This window comes from Mauremys reevesii, linkage group 12 (genome assembly GCF_016161935.1).
Source record: "Mauremys reevesii isolate NIE-2019 linkage group 12, ASM1616193v1, whole genome shotgun sequence".
Lineage (NCBI taxonomy): Eukaryota > Metazoa > Chordata > Testudines > Geoemydidae > Mauremys > Mauremys reevesii.
The window spans coordinates 2,780,181-2,796,863 of NC_052634.1; the positions used below are offsets into that span (position 1 = coordinate 2,780,181).

Genomic DNA, 16,683 nt, shown 5'->3' on the forward strand with positions numbered 1-16,683 from the left:
GCCGAGTCAGAACTTCTGCTGGGCTCCGTCGTAATCATACAGAAGAGAATAACCAGAGACAGAATTTCTTAATAACAAATACCTTTGCAGCATCTCATTAAATCACTGTATTTCAGAGGCACAGCAGGACAGTTGTGTGAATAAATAGTGCAATCTCCTAGTCTGAAGTATTTTCACATCTGAGTTATTTCCCCTGCATATGATCGGTTCCTTCTATTTTTTTCTCCCCCTCCCCAACATCCCCTCCACAAATGATTTTAGCTGATGAGTTCAATTAACTAAGGCATTAGAGAGGCAAAGTTGAAAAATCACATCATTTTCCCCCCTTCTTTAATGTTTTACAGTTTAACAAATAGTGCTGAAAACCGAGGGAGGAGAGAGAGAATGAATTATCCTGGTGATTGGAAGACAAAGCACTTCTTTGCTGCTGCTGTTTAGGTGGATGATGAACTGTGCCAAAAAATGAAGAGGAGAAAAATGAAAGAAAGAAAGAAAGAAAGAAAGAACCTCTTCAGGGTGTTTATCCAACCAGCATGTTTGCTCATTTTGTATCTTAGCTCATGCATAATGCCAATGAGATGGAAAGAACCTGCTTTGCTATCAAGGTACCAGTAAACTGGGATACACAGTATGGAGTCAATCGCAGTGAAATAAATGGAGCAAAAGGTTTCATTTTGCAACCCTGCAGGCTCTGCTATGTTTTGGGGGAAGAGAGGGAGGAGGGCAAACCTCTCCTTGAAAGCCACCAGAGCCATGCAATTCCATATATGTATGTGTGTGTATATATGTGTGTGTGTGCGTGGTGCTTGACTCCTCACACATCCCCTGCTTTCTACATCCTTCCTGAAGCTTCTTTATGAATCATTCCACTCCTTCTCCATAAGGCATGAGACGTGCTCGGCGTCACTCAGGCCAGGAACTATCCAGACACATATTGGCAGGGAAGCGAGGAGCAGGCTCTGCATGGAACTGGGCTGTGGCCATGGGCGAGCAAACGCCCCTTCGGAGTGCACATGAGGGCAGGAGCCAGAAGGTGCTGTTCTGTTGCCAACAGTCACATCCGCCACTCAAGGCCTCCATTGTCCCTGCCTGTCTTCTGGAGGCACCACTTTGAAACTGGCCCTTCTTGAGCGTGACTGTGCTGCATCAGCCAGTGAGCATAGTCTGATGAGGCAATGCCAGTGCCTGGAGTGTACCCTTTCCAGAAGCATCAGATACCCAATTCTTGCTCCCAGTTGGCAGAGCTGGGCAGGGCAAACCCAGGGCTGGTATGGCAGTGGGATGTACTTGAGGGACACTGGGAGAGCTGGGGGTGGGAGGCAGGCAATGTGCTGCTTTGCACCATTGACGGAGCTCAGCTTCTTAGTTTCACAAACAACCAATTCTCCAACTCCATTCAGAGGTGCTAAGAGAAGGGGAGAAGGACCCGTCAGTCTCTGTGAGTCCAGTATCAGGAAGCCTTTTCCAATTGTTTACCGGTGCGTGCGGCAGCCAGAGAACGAGAACAGCAAGACCCCAGAGTCAGCAGGGAGAATGCTGCCTGGCTCATTTGGACTCCTGCTCTCCATCTTCTGCTTCAAAGCCGTAAACTCTTATGAAGCTCCCTGCTTCATTTCCTGCTCAGATCCCATTAGCTGGGCTGGAGCCAGAGTCTGAATCCTCTGCAGCTGGGTGCAAAGGGATCAGCCTGCCTGCACCCTCTGATTGAAGGTTACTTGCCACTTCATAAAGAACATTTCCCATCCGGCAGCAGGCAGGTTATAATGCTGCCTGGACCCACCGTCTTTTTTTTTCTTTTTCTTTCTTTCATTCTTTCTTTTTTATGTGACCTTTTTTTCTCCCTCCTCTGAATGGCAAGAGTGAGGTAATGCATTGGAGACGTGAACTTTAGCAGAATGGTAACATAATGCCTACAATAACGCTCATTCAATGGTTCAAATATCTTAACAGCTCAGATAATGCCTTCAGAAAATTCCCGTCTCTGAGTGCACTTCATCATACAATACTGACCTAGTTGTCAGTCCTCTAAAGAGACTCAATTATTTGGAAGTTTGGACTTTTCAGGCTTGAGCAGACCATAAGTTCAGCCAGTCTGGTATCCTGAAGCCTGCAACCTCGTGCTTCAAAGGAATGCCTTTTCCATGCAATTGAATTTAAGCTGATCTTGCACCCATTACTGTGGTATCTGGTCACCATGCACAATAAAGGTCACCAGAAAACCTGTCTTCTCTTCTCCCTTCTTTGTTGCCCACAGTTATGAGCAGCTAGTGGTGTCTGGAATTTACCTGACCAAACTTGCAGGTTCCTAAGAGAAGAGGCAAGTCTGGACCAGATGACTGGAAGGTAGCTAAATGTAACACTGATTTTTAAAAAGAGCTCCAGAGGAGATCCTGGCAATTACCAGCCAGCGAGCCTAACTTCAGTCCTAGGCAAATTCATCGAAACTATAGTAAAGGACAGAGCTATCAGACACACAAATGTGAGTTGCTGGGGAAGCATCAACATGGAATTTATGAAGGGAAATCATGCCTCACCAATCTGTTAGAATTCTTTGAGGGAGTCAACAAGCATTGTGCACAAGGGTGATCCAGTCAATATAGTGTACTTGGATTCTGAGGATGTCTTTGAGAAGATCCCTCACCAAAGGCTCTTAAGGAAACTAAATAGCTATGGGATAAGAAGGAAGGTTCTCTCATGGATCAGTAAGTGGTTGAAAGACAGGAAACAAAGCATAGAAATAAATGGTCAGTTTTCACAGTGGAGAAAGGTGAATACCAGGGTCCTCCAAGGATCTGTGCTAGGATCTGTGGAAGATGGGTGGATCATTCCATAATTGCCCTATTGTGTACACTCCCCCAGAAGCTCTGGCATGGCCCACTGCTGAAGACCGGACCCAGGGCAAGATGGACTGTGGTTTGACACAGTATGGCAGCTTGTGGTGGGGTGTACAAACCACACACTGGGCAACCAGGGGGTTAAGGGATTATTTTGAGCCCAGCCAGCCCCACCCCACCACACCTGCAGCAAATGCTCCATCTGGTGGAGGAATTAACAGATGGGAGACAGCTCATTTGGGGGCAGATCTGGAAGAGAGCAGACCTGCAACCCACAGATCCAGCAGTGCAGCACAGAGAGAAGGGTGAAGTCTCTGACACAACTGCCCCAAAGGGCTCTTCCTGAGGGAAGGGAGGACCCACCCCAGAAACAATCCGTGAGGGAAGTATCCCCCCTCCCCTGCCTATGGACCCTGGACACTGGTAATCCCCTCTTATTGTCTTGATTTGGACTCCCCCAGTAGGGGAAAGACTTGGACTAAGATGACCCCTGCGCGGGGAGGGATGAGAGGAAGTGGCCCAGGAAGGGCAGCCTTAGCTTCGGTTGCCAGGCCACTAGTAGCCGAAAGGGCCCTGGACCAGAGCCCGGTGGAGTGAGAGGACCCAGGCTCCCCTACCAACAACCCCCCTGCCAGCCACGGGTTGCAGCCATGACCACTAGGCCACACTTCCCAAGCAAAGGCCAAGCGAGGACTGTTACACCGCTCTGAAAGTAAACAAACCAAAACAGAAACCCCCAAAACCATCGCCCGCAGGATGTTGCAGGACTGGGACCCACTCATGTGATGTTGTGTTACGGGTGCAGAGAGTGTAAAGAGGGGATCTAAGGGTTGTGTTTTTAACCTTACCTAATGCTGCTCTCATACGTATAAAAGCTTCAGGTCCTTTAGAATCCTTCCAGGCTATTTGCTTCAACAGTATCCAGTGGCTGCCAGTTCCACAGATTAAACCCAAGAACAATACTCATGCATCTTCTGTTTTTGCTCAAGTACAGTTGCAGAAGCTACTGTGTTGGTAATTCATTCAGGTCTAATGTATCTCCACTGGGACCTCACACCCCTCCTGCTTCCTGGCATTCTGCCCAGGGCTGCAACACACTTCAGGCCTGCAGCTGATGCAACAGCATTATACCTTGCAACAGCAGACCAGCCTGTTGAGGGTGTGGAGGGAGATGGCAGCAGCTGGTTGTTGTCACCATCCCTTACTCACACAAGAAGGGGCTGGGAGCTGTGAAGGAGCAACTGTGAGCCACTGGGTGACTGGAGGCTAAGCCTCGCATTGTGTGACTGTCTGTCGGAGGCCTCTTCCTTCCTGCTCAACAGAAGTAGAGAGGAAGGAAGGCCCAGGGGTTAACATAATAGCTTGGTACTCAAGAGACCTGGTTTCAATTTGCTGCTCTGTCACAGACTCCCGGCATGACCTAGACCAAGTCACTTTGTGTGTCTGAGCTTCAGTTTGCAGTCTGTGCAATGGGAATAATAGCCGCTCCCTGCCTCCCCAGGGGGCTGTGAGGCTAAGAACAGTCTAGATTATGAAGGACTCAGGCACTGCTGTAATGGAGACCAGATAAGAAATGAACATGGATAGACCAGGCATCATGACCCTGCTGGCTGTTAAAGGGGAGTCACCAAAGTCCCACCTCCCTGGAAAGCTGAATGCTATAGCCCGTCTCCAAAAGAATCAGAACGTATTGCTGGAAGGAGCCGGCGTGCTATGCTGAGACCGTGTTATATTCGACAATCAGTAATTTATGCCCTTCCCTGTGACATTTTTTATTAAGCATTTCCCAGCACAGTCTAATTACAAAGTAAATAAACGGGCCCTCCCTTACAGTTAATTCGTTATGTAGCTTTATTACCAACAAGAGAGAAGCGACACAAGAAGGATATTACATGCAGCGTTGCTGGTAATTACTGTATTTTCATTGCATCATGTGCATTTTATAGTGGTGGTCAAGAGAAATTGTAGTCATCGCTGTCAGTGTGAAAGTAATGAATGTTCTCCAAGAGAGACCTGGGGTACGCAGTAGTTGCAGAGAGACAGTGAAAGTCAGACCCCCAAGCACAGGGTCAAGGCGGTTTGTCCAGTTTGGCCCCAGTCCAGCAAAGCTCTGAAACTCGTGTTCATCTTTAGACACAAGAGCAGTCCTGAGGACTTTAATGGAATCGGTCACATATTTAAATACATGCGTAATGCTTTGCTGGACCAGGGCCTTTATTTCTACCTTGTGAAAATGCTTTTTCTCCTTAAATTCAGCCATGCTTTACCCCTCTGTACCTTGCCAGGGACATCAGTCAGTACGTCGTCTTGTCTGCCAACACAAAGTGCTCCCAACTCCACACACAGTAACACTGTGGCTCAGGGATAGATTTTTGTCTTCCCCGCCCTCTGGCTGATGCTATTTCAAGGGTGGCTGTGTTGCAAGTTAGAGAAGGGATGTTTGATCTTTTTGTTGCCCCCCTCCCCCCTTGTTGGGCAAAGGCCTTTCCATCTTGCCCCAGTTTTTTCGCCACACCAGTCTCCCCACCTCCAGCTAGACCCTGCAACTGCTACCGCCCTTCTTCCATGTGGAGCAGACCAAACACAACTCACTTCAGAGTCCATCAAAGCTGCTCTTCAATCAGCCGCAGGGAGGCTGCACAGTGCCACGTCCCCCTGGGAGAGCGCCAGCCCAGGATTGACATGTCATGAAATGTAAGAGCCCGTTGCAGGCTGTAACGATTCAATCCATGGCTATGGAGATAAAGCTCAGCTTGGAACTCGACCATATTGAATAAGACTCTCCGCTTCTCAGGCTGCAGCAAAACATGCTGATACGGGGCCCCTCGTTTGACGTGATATCAGAACAACAGAGGAAGATCTAATGGAGATCAAATCAGACAAAGAGAAGTGCATTAAGGGGGACAGGAAGGAATGGGGATTGTGCTGGATATACATTCCTGATGTTTACTTCTGGCATCTGATTATAATCTCACTCACCCCAGTTTTACAGCAATGCAAATCTACTGGCTTCAGTGCATTTTCTCCCGATTTATACAGAATCAAGCCTTGCACCTCATTCTCCATTGCCATGTACCTGTGCAGGGCACCTCGCACTGGTGTAAATAATTTCACAAGGTACAATGCAACAAAGACTTGGGTCCTTTGGTTCCTCTACTAGTATATCTGTGTTTAACTAACAGTTCCCCTCCAATTCAGTCTCTCATTGTGTTGTAATGCTTCTGTTATCACCAGAAACAGGTGATAGAAATACAACTTTCAATTGCATTTCTTAGGAAAGTTTATTGGGATAAATGTGTGTGTATATGCTTTGAATAATTAACTTGTGGAACTAGCTGCAGCAGGATGTTATTAGGGCAAATATCTTAGCAAGTTCCCACAAAGGGCTAGAAACCCATATGCATAAGAATAATGACCTTAGCTGTGATAAAAATTACAAGGGGCATAGATCCTCATGGTTAAAAATATAAACTGTTAGGGGGCAGGAAGACATCTTCACCGCACCATGCTATAACATCAAATAGCTGGGCAGACTCAATGTGTTTTGCTTTTCGTCTTCCTCCACATCAGGTAGTGAGTATTGCCAGAGTTGGGATGCTGGGCTGGATGCATCAGTGGCAGAGAAATTGTTTGTGGACCACATTATAAAGCACAATAATGGTTTTCAAATGTGTGTAATCTATACAGGGGGACAAAGGCAGCAGATCTGTGGTTCACCATGGGCTATCGGCAAATGTAGGCAGGCTAATGAATCAATCTATCTTCTGGATCCACTGGACCAAACGTGCACATATGCAGGGAAGCAGCAGACAGCGTCTACTACTCTCACCTTCGGATTCACTCGCAGTAGCTGTGCCACAGCCCGGCAGCTGCCTCAGCAGTTGAAGGATGAGGATTCCATGCACATTTCCATGGGGAAAATTACTTTTCATTCCAGATTTGCTCCATGTTCCAGCATTTGGCCTTTTTGTGCATTCCAAAAGCAAATGAAACGTAAGCATGGAGTTTGCTAATTGTCTGCATAATGGAAATATATATATAGCTATCTTTGTGAAGGCTGATGAGTTCTTGGAATCATCTAATAGCAAATCTTGATTCCCCAAATCTCCCTCTCTTTGCATGTGCTAATTGGTCTTGGCATTAATTAATCTGATTTCATTATATTCTCTTTAATTTGTCAAGATATAATTTCTGTATTGCGCAAAGAAATGCTTTAGAGAATTGTCACAATTGGAATAATTTCCCCAACCCCCTCCCTCTCTTTAAAGTTACCAAGAGAAGTAATCAATTAAGATAATTTGCATACACATTAGGTTAATCGTTTTAGTTTAGCCAAATTTGTGGAAATTTACATAGCAAATTGACCCTCCCCATTTTCACTTAAACATATAAAGCGCAAGAGAGAATTGTGTTGGAATTGATAATGAAATGGAGTTTATTTTGCATGGTTCTCTTACTAAAAGAGGTCTAATTAGACCAAGTAATTTTTTATTTCATCGGTAATTGCAAAACAAATAAGCTCTTTGGCAGTTTTTTTCCTCTCTCTTTCCCTGTGTCACATGGATGGGGAGCATTAATAGGAAAGTCATGTTCTCCTAATTAAGCCCCATTTGATTTCAGCACATTCTTCCATCAGAACCTCTTTAGTTTCTTTTGGTTTTCTTCTGCTTGAGTTGCTTAAGCTTCCTGGAACACCTATTAATAGACAACTCCCCCATACTGATCTGCCTGAATTAAAATAAAAAACCCCAAAGCCCTGTAACTAAGACAGCATTCCAGCAACAACAGAATTTGTGTGTTAGGGAAAATGCAACCAGGATCTCAATTCCCCCTGTGGAAGAGAAAGAGAGAAGCTTTTAGCCATGAAAGAGCTGGCATAACAAAATGTGACCATTAACACCCAGGCACAAAAAATACCCATCCCCTGATTTTCCTATTTTAATTTCACAATTAGGTTTCTGCAGCTGGTGTTCCTTGCTCAGTTGCTGTGGAAAGAGCCAGTTAGGATCTTCTCATGAGGGTACAGGCTGGCAACCCTGCCTCCCTCCCCAGGCCCCAAGATTGACTGTTGGGCAAGGACCATCTTTTTCTTCTGGGTTTGTCCAGTGCCTAGCACAAGGGGGTCCTGCTCCAGGACTGGGGCTCCTAGGTGTTACAAGACTATAACAGATAAATCATAGTAACTGCTTAGACTGCTGGGCACGGTTCAGTAGCTGTAGCTGGTCTTGAATGAGCTCCCAGTGCAGGGCAATACAGCCTCCAGTGAGCAGCTGTCACCACACCAACTCTAGACCTCCTACTCTGCAAAGGGCTGCAGACTATACCCCAGATCCAAGGCCCATTGAAATTCAGAGGAGTCTTTCCACTGGCTGCAATAGGCACTGGGCCAGCCCCATGGTACTCACGTCTGTTTGTAAAATCATCCTTCCAAATGATTTTAGGTGCCATGAAAACATCACAGTGCTGTCTTGGGGAGGTGGTTGGGTGCTGTTTGCCTAATGATTGATGTGTATTTTGGACTGCGACCCAGTAAAGTTCCTGTTTTGCTTTGTTAATAAAGCAATCCTGGAGACCTAGCATCCACTGGATCAAATTCTTCCCTGCAGGGCAGCTGGAAAGTGAAGACTCCAGGACTGTCTCAATGGCACTTTGTTCATCTCATCCATTTGGAGACCCTCTAGTGCTCTAATAACCGTTATTGCAGCCTCATATAGCCCTCTTAGGTATCGTATCTACTCTGCAGATGGGGAAGATAAGCATGGAGATACCACAGAGCTTAGCACAGGGAATGGCTTAGAAAAAAAAGCTACCCTCCACCACAGAGGGATTGTATGACTTTATCCAACTTCTCACCATGAGTCTGTGGCACTGCCAAAACTAGAACCCAGGAAGCCTGACACCCAGCCCTGGTCTTTAGCCAATGTCCATTCACCCTGCAGAGCAGTGGCCACTGAAAATGCACCAATTAGCTGGGGACCAGGTAGAGCTACTATTAGCTAGGAAGGCTAGTCTGCAGTCTATTATGATGAAGCCTATTTGCATGTCCAGAGAAATTCTCATTAGTCGGTGTGAGTGCTGGGCACAGAAAAAGTGCCTGGAGCAGACGTGCCGTGGTTCCAGAAAATGGAGTGAGCCGCAGCCACTGCTGACACCCAGAATGGCCCAGACACTCATCCTGTTAAGGAAACAAAGTAGAAATGGCATTTCTGAATAAGCCTGACAGTTCACCCGGCTTGAAACCCATTGAGTTGTGACGCAGTGCATTTCAGAAGCACTGATAGAATTAAAGAAATGTTAATGTATGCCGTTTGCTCGCCTCCTGCCTACACAGCAAGAAGAGGGGAAGTCTGCAAGGGAGCTGAGCATGGCTTTGTGACCGGAGAGAAAGAGGTCATGCTGGACTCTGTGCTGCCTGGTGTTAAACAAAGGCCAGTATGAATTCCATAGGTCTGCCAGGAGCTGAGGAATTTCCAGAGCAATGTGAAGCCATGTGCAGTCCTGATCCCTCCTGCACAAAGAGACTGTGTTTTATTTACTGGAGCTGTGTGCAGGGTCTATATAACAGGGAAATTCTGGTGCAGATCTGTCATTCAGTTCTCCAGCTTGATGCATTGGGGCCAGATTCCCCACTGCCTTCCCCCTCAGGTGTTTTTCACTCCTGGGCACAGTGGTCGGTGCGTTGCACGCACTTTGCCCAGGTGCAAAGGATGATGCGAGGAGCAAGTCATTGGAAAATCATCCTCTTTGGTTGTTAACTGTGCAGAGTTCTTCCTTCCACACCCCCTGTATTTTTTGGCCTTGAGTGTTTTTAATGACAGCCTTCATGGTTTGATAGAGAATTTTACACTAATGCAAGCATTACCAGTTAATTTGGCTAGAACAGAGTGCAATTTTGCACAGTCAAAGTCATTGCTACTTGAGCTATAATGGAACTTTTAGCGCAAGTAGCAATGACTTTGACTGTGCAAAATTGGGTGGTCCGGGGGTTGGAGTGTGTGCCTAGCACAAGGAATTTGCAAAGAGCTCATCTACGGCCCAGGTAAGTGCCCTAATCATGGGTGGGTCCATTGCTTTTTGCCCATAGAAGGTGTTCCACATAAATTAAATATAGTTTGTGTAAAACTCAAACTATCACTCCTTCCATGGTCGGGCTGTACATGTTGGGTGGGAGTGCTGGGGGTTCAAGTCCCCTGCTCTCCCTCTCCTGCTGCTAAGAAAGACTTGCGATGAGCCGCTAAAGCAGGCCTGGTGTGTGTTCCCTACTTTCCCCATTCTGCACTCTGTGGTTGGCCTTCCTCTTGCCTGTGGAAGCTGTTTCACTTTCATTAAATGGTATTTGGGCCTTACTCTCATAAGATTCTCTAGGTGGCCTAATGGTTAGGCTGTTCCATGATAGATAGATGAGAGCCAGGTTCAAATCTCTCCTGGTGTATGTCCTCTTACCCATCTGGAGAAGAAGTGAGGATGCCTGACCTCTTGCCTTTCAAAACTGTTTCACTTTAATTAAATGGTACTTGGGATCTAGCGAGCCTTTTGGCTTGCCTGTGAAGCTGCTCAACTTTCATGAAATATTATTTGGGCAAAACAATTTAGCACCTTCCTCTGTAGTCCAGCAGTTAGAGTATGGGCTCACCTTGTGAGCGCTGTGGGTCCAAATCCTGGCTTGGTGTGTTGCAAAGACCTTTGAAAGCTATCCCCAGTGGTTCTGGGCTGCATCTGATGCTGTGGTGGTGAAATCCATTGGTTTTTTTTTTTGCCCATAGGTGTTCCACGTTAATGAACTATTGTTTGGGCAAAGTAGGGAGTATCCTTCCTGCCATGGTCTAGCGGTTGGGCCCTAGGTGTGGGCTGTGGGTGCTGTGGGTTCAATTCCCCAGGTCTGCTGATGCGGAAAAGGTCCTTGAGATGAGTGTTTAACACTGGCCTGGTAGGTCTTTGGGTCCCCCAATATGAGGGCTGCTTCCTTCTTGCGGGTGGAAGCTGTTCCACTTTCATTAAATGGTCTTTGGGCCTCAACTCACTACAGTTCCCCTCTGTGGTCTGATGGTCAGACTGTGTGCCTGAAGTGGGGGGAATAGGAGTACAAATCTCTCCTGGGGTGTGTGTGCTTGTCTTTCTGGGGTAGCGTTGGGGCTGCCTACCCTCTTGCCTTTCAAAGCTGTTTCACTTTAATTAAATGGTAGTTGGGCCTCCCACTCCCCCAGTACCCTCTGTAGGCTGACAGTCATGCTATGTGCCTGGGGTGCTGGAGAGGGGGGTTCTAATCCTGCCTGGTGTAGGTTCCCTTGACCTTTTTGTAATGGCGGGGGGGTTGCCTGCCTCCTTCTTGCCTGTTGAAGCTCTTCCACTTTAGTTAAATATGCTCTGGGCCGGCTTCCAAGCAACTCTCACTCTGTAGTCCAGTGGTTAGCATACTCGCCTGCCTGGGTTGTAGGAGATCCTGGTTCAAATCCCCCAGCTGCTTGTTCAGCAGGGATTTGCACAGGGTTTTCCTGCCTCCTAGGTGACTGTCCTTTGCGATGGGCCATCCTTGTCTGAACCCCTCTCTTTCTCAAGAGGCCATTGCCTTTTTGGGATGGAGAGGGGATTCTGACAGGGATCGCTCACCAGTGACTCTCCCGCAGGAGGTGGCAGCCCCCAGTTCACACCCCTCAAAAGAGCTGGGGAGTGCCCTGGGGTCTGCCACAACCTGGGCGTGTATCCTGATCACAGTGGACGAGAGAGAGAGGGGGTTTTACTGCTCAGCAGCAAAAGCCCCTTTAATTAAAAGAGCAAGAGGCCCTGTGACAGGCCTCTTGCTCAGCTAGGAGGGGGTCTCTTCTCACCCACCAGACGCCCTCCTGCCCCGCAGGGCCAAGAGTTCAACCAGGGTCACCCACAATCCAAGCAAGCACCCTAAGCCCCGTACCACAGAGGGACTTGAAAGCTTCCCTTGCTCCGGTTAATCTATAGTTAAAGTGGAACATGTGAGCGGTAAGAGATTGAGACACCCACCCCATTTCAGGGGAGGGATTTGAACACACACCTTTTTCCTTTAGGGATAAGTACCCAAACCACAGTCCTACAGTGGGACTCACACAGAGCTGTTGGCCCAATTCTCCTGTCATATTTATTGAATGTGTCCTAGCTTCATCAGAAAGGACTGAGGGAGACCCTGCAGCCCACTACCTCCTGGCCAGGCACTTAGGCCATTGGATTGAGAGATAGGCAATCACCCTTCAAATCCCGGCTCAGCCAGCATAAAGGGGATTTGAACCCCCCACCCGCTGCTTTTGAGACAAAGCCATCCAAACCACCAGCCCACAGAGGGATTCACGGTGTAGGAGTGGCCCAGTGACTGGTTAATTATGTCATGACATTGACCCACCTTCAATAGGAAACACTGAGGGAACCGGCCCATTGGAATACCTCCTAGCCCAGCACTTAGAGTATTCACTTGCCAGGTAAGAGCTTAACGGTCAACTCCTGTCACAGGCAGCATAAAGGAGCTTTGAACCCCAGCCTCCCACAGGCCAGCCACCACCCCAGCCCACTACACCACAGAGAGCTGGTTGCCAAACTTACGGCCCAATGATTATGTAGTGAAAGTGGAACAACTGCAGCAGACAAAAATCAGACCTAGCCCCCCCAGGCCGTAATGAGAACCCCCTCTTAGCCCAGAGTGGCACATTCACCTTGGAGAGAGGCGATGGCTGTTCTGGTCCCTTCTCAGCAAACTGAGGAAGGAGTTGAACCTGCATCATCCACATGCTGGGTAAGGACCCAAGCCACTGGACTACAGAGGGATTCATGTCTCAGTGCTGGCCGGTTCCTACTGAATGGAAGTGACACAGCCTCAACACGCTCCAACGAGCAAGCCCCCCCCCCCTCAGGCTGTCCTTTCCTTCAGGACCGCGCAAAGCTGAATTCGCGCCTGTTAAATGCGTGTAAGATGAGCCTCGCCTGTACTGCCTGGGGTTTGGGTTAAACCCGCCGCCTACTAATTCCAGCAGGTGACCCCCCCCCCGGTTCTTGCATCGCGTGAAGGGGTGAATAACACGTCCTGAGTCACGTTCTGCACCCAAGGCATGATTGGCTAGACCGCTATCAGATCCAGCCTTAACTGTCTCTTTTCCCAGCTGAACCCGAAGCAGCCCCCGACCCCCATCCCAGGCGAGGCCACTAAGCACTAGGTTAAAAGTTACACGAGAGGCCGCTGCCTTCTTCCCTCTGGGCTGTTTTGCGGGGCGTTGGGCAGGTCCCTAACCAGCTCACACTGAGTGGGTTAGGCACCTAAGTGACCTGAGGGGTTCCTGGCCGTGGCCGGCAAGCAGAGGTTGGGAGGGGAAGACGCTGGGTCAATCTCCTTCTCCCTGCCTGACGAGCAGGGAGTCGAAGAGGGCTCTGCAGTCTCTCGAGCGCGAGCCCCGGCGCCAAAGGAAAGGAGAGCCTGAGGGGGCTTGCCGGTTGTAGCGCGTGGAGGCTGTGCCACTTTCCTTCAGTAGTAACTGGCCAGTGTTGAGACTTGAATCTCTCTGTAGTCCAGTGGCTTGAGTACTTACCCAGCATGTGGATGATACAGGTTCAATTCCTTCCTCAGCTCACTGAGAAGAGACCCAAACAGCCATCTCTTACCTCCAAGGTGAATATGCCGCCGCTGGGCTAAGAAGGGTTCTCCTGGGAGCTGCGTCTGACTTTGGTCTACTGCAGTTGTTCCACTTTCACTACATATTCATCGTGCCGTAAGTTTGGCAACCAGCCCTGTGTGGTGTAGTGGCTGGCCTTCAAATCTCCTTTATGCTGCCTGTGACAGGATTTGAACCTTGGTGTCTTACCTGGGAAGTGAACGGCCTAAGTGCTGGGCTAGGCAGTATTCTGCCCCTGGGGCTCCCTTGCTCTTGTCTGTTGAAGCTGCTGCTCTTTCATTACATACTCATTGGGCCAAAGCACAAACAAGCAGTCCTGTGTGGTCTAGTGGTTTGGGGTTGTGGCTGGCCTGTGGGAGGCTGGGGTTCAAATCCCCTTTATGCTGCCCGAGATGGGATTCGAACCTTGGTCTCTTACCTGGCAGGTCAATGCTCTAAGTGCTGGGCTAGGAGGTAGTCCAATGGGCTGGCTCCCTCAGTGTTTCCTATTGAAGGTGGGCCAATGTCAATAGGTAGTTAAACAGTCACTGGGCCACTGTTACACTATGAGTTCCTCTGTGGTCTGGTGGGTTGGATGCCTGTGTTTAAGAAGTGGCAGGTGCCAGTTCAAATCCCCTTTATGCTAGCTGAGACAGGATTTGAAGGGTGATTGCCTACCTCTCAACCCAATGGCCTAAGTGCCTGGCTAGTGGGCTGTGGGGTCTCCCTTGGTCCTTTCTGTTGAAGGCAGGGCACATTCAGCAAATATGACATGAGAATTGGGCCCTGAGATTTATGTGATTCCCACTATAGCCTGGTGGTTTGGGTGCTTACTCCAGAAGTAAAGCGGTATGGGTTCAAATCCTTTCCCTGAGATGGGCTGGGCATCTCAATCTCTTACCGCTCAAGCATTCCACTTTAACTATATATTAACCGGAGCCAGGTAAGCTCTTGTGTCCCTCTGTGGTGCAGGGGTTAGGGTGCTCGCTTGGATTGTGAGTGACCCTGGTTCAACTCCCCGCTCTGCAGGGCAGGAGGGCCTCTGATGGGTTAAGGGGGGCCCTCCTGGTTGAGCACAAGGCCTGTTACAGGGCCTCTTGCTCTTCTAATTAATGTCAATTTTACGAATCTTATAGATAGTCAAAAAATTAATGAAAAGAGCAAGACACACTCTGAGAGACCCTTTGCTCAATCAGAAGGGGCCCCTCTCACTCAGCCAGGAGGGCCCCCTCTCACCCACCAGAGGCCCTCCTGCCCAGCAGGGAGTTGAACCAGGGTCACTCACAATCCAAGCAAGCACCCTAACCTCTGCACCACAGAGGGACACAAGAGCTTACCTGGCTCCGGTTAATATATAGTTAAAGTGAGCCATAAGAGATTGGGTTACCTTCTGTGTTGGTGGTGATAAGATGGCTAACCCAATCTCTTACGGTGCATGCGTTCCACTTTAACTATATATTAACCAGAGCCAGGTAAGCTCTTGTGTCCCTCTGTGGTGCAGAGGTTAGGGTGCTTGCTTGGATTGTGAGTGACCCTGGTTCAACTCCCCGCTGGGCAGGAGGGCCTCTGGTGGGTGAGAGGGGGCCCTCCTGGCTGAGTGAGAGGGGCCCCTTCTGATTGAGCAAAGGGTCTCTCAGAGTGTGTCTTGCTCTTTTCATTAATTTTTTGACTATCTATAAGATTCGTAAAATTGACATTAATTAGAAGAGCAAGAGGCCCTGTGACAGGCCTTGTGCTCAACCAGGAGGGCCCCCCTTAACCCATCAGAGGCCCTCCTGCCCTGCAGAGCGGGGAGTTGAACCAGGGTCACTCACAATCCAAGCGAGCACCCTAACCCCTGCACCACAGAGGGACACAAGAGCTTACCTGGCTCCGGTTAATATATAGTTAAAGTGGAACGCGTGAGCCATAAGAGATTGGGCTAGCCATCTTATCACCACCAACACAGAAGGTATCTGAACCAGGGTCTCTCACAATCCAGAGAAGCACTCTAACCCCCATACCATAGAGGGACTTGAGAGTACTCTTTGCCCCAGTTAACATATAGTTAAAGTGGAACGCTTGAGCAGTAAGAGATCAAGGGGCCACCCTTTCTCAACAGAGATGGGGCTTGGACCAGCAGTTCACTGGTTTGAAAGGTAAGTAGCTAACCCACAGGACTACCAAGGGAGTCACAGAAAGGATCTCACCCAAGTCTCATGTAATATTTACTGAACGTGTCCTACGTTCAACAGAAAGGACAGAGGGAGACCCAACATCCCCCTACTTCCTAGCCAGGCCCTTCAGCCATTCAGTTGAGAGCAAAGTGCTCAACTTTCTTCTTAGCAAGAAGAAGTAGGATGGGAACCACCAACCTCCCCCATACTGTCCTTTGCAATAAATTGTTTTATCATACCTGACAGAAGTCCATGCTTGGCCTGGAGAGTGGAACATATCCTGAAAATATTTCATCCTGGTGTATGTTGTATTAACATCAGTTACCAGTGCAGGAATCATTGCACACTAGCCAATATTCATAAAACATAAAATAGCAGACAGAAAAACGTCTCCAATCAGTCCATTCTACAAATAATGACAGATATTTTGATTTATTTCATGGTTCAAACAAACTTATACTGTCCTGTGACTACAGACTTCTGCTTTAACCGAAGACAAACAAGGATGGAAAAATGCACAAAACTTATCACCCGTGGCTAAATATTTCCCACACTTTCCAAAGCAGCATTATTTTGATTACATAGTTGCATTATCAATTGTATTTAGAAAATTTCTGCTGATTGTGGTGAAAATTAGACTGTCTCTTCAAGTTATGGTCCTTTTTACAATTTTTCCAGATTGGATGCCCGCTAACATTTGAACATTACATGATACAGAATAACTGCCCCACTTCCCGCATCTGCAAACACCCTAGTGATGACCACCAGATAGGTGCTTAACAGGTGCTTAGCAATGAATTTTTTCTAGCTGATATGTTACCTTAGACTAATGGGCAGGGGTTTTTATAACCTGTCTTCAGTGCCCAGCCTAAATGGGGGCTGTGGTAGGGCCAGGTTGGAGCTGGCATGTCTTTAGAGGTTGCTTGTAACACAGTGTAACTCAGCTCATCAGATGCCAAGCCGGGCTTTCTGAGACCCGTCAGCAAGGACAGTGGCAAAATGTTAAGTACATCACGCCTTACGGCCCCTTGCTGAGTGCATTTACTCTTCCATCGTTAAAACATTGTGTGTTTCTGGGTAGCTGGGAAT

The 16,683-nt window shown here is 48.2% G+C and overlaps 2 long non-coding RNA genes across 7 annotated transcripts in view; one reads left to right on the forward strand and one right to left on the reverse strand.

Annotated features, from left to right (window-relative positions):
• LOC120375599 overlaps window positions 1–8,769 on the forward strand; it is a 323,633-nt gene extending 314,864 nt beyond the window's left edge. Inside the window, exons 4-6 of the long non-coding RNA XR_005586660.1 lie at window positions 345–605; window positions 6,522–6,827; window positions 8,441–8,769. This is a non-coding gene — a long non-coding RNA (uncharacterized LOC120375599). The remainder of the gene's footprint in view (window positions 1–344; window positions 606–6,521; window positions 6,828–8,440) is intronic.
• Window positions 7,269–16,683, reverse strand: part of LOC120375596 — a 31,721-nt gene continuing 22,306 nt past the window's right edge. For 5 of the 6 annotated variants that reach the window (XR_005586651.1, XR_005586650.1, XR_005586654.1 and 2 more), the window contains 3 exons: window positions 15,834–16,000; window positions 8,240–8,571; window positions 7,269–7,665 (listed from right to left, as the gene is read on the reverse strand). This is a non-coding gene — a long non-coding RNA (uncharacterized LOC120375596). The remainder of the gene's footprint in view (window positions 7,666–8,239; window positions 8,572–15,833; window positions 16,001–16,683) is intronic. The other variant, XR_005586655.1, reaches the window with a different exon arrangement.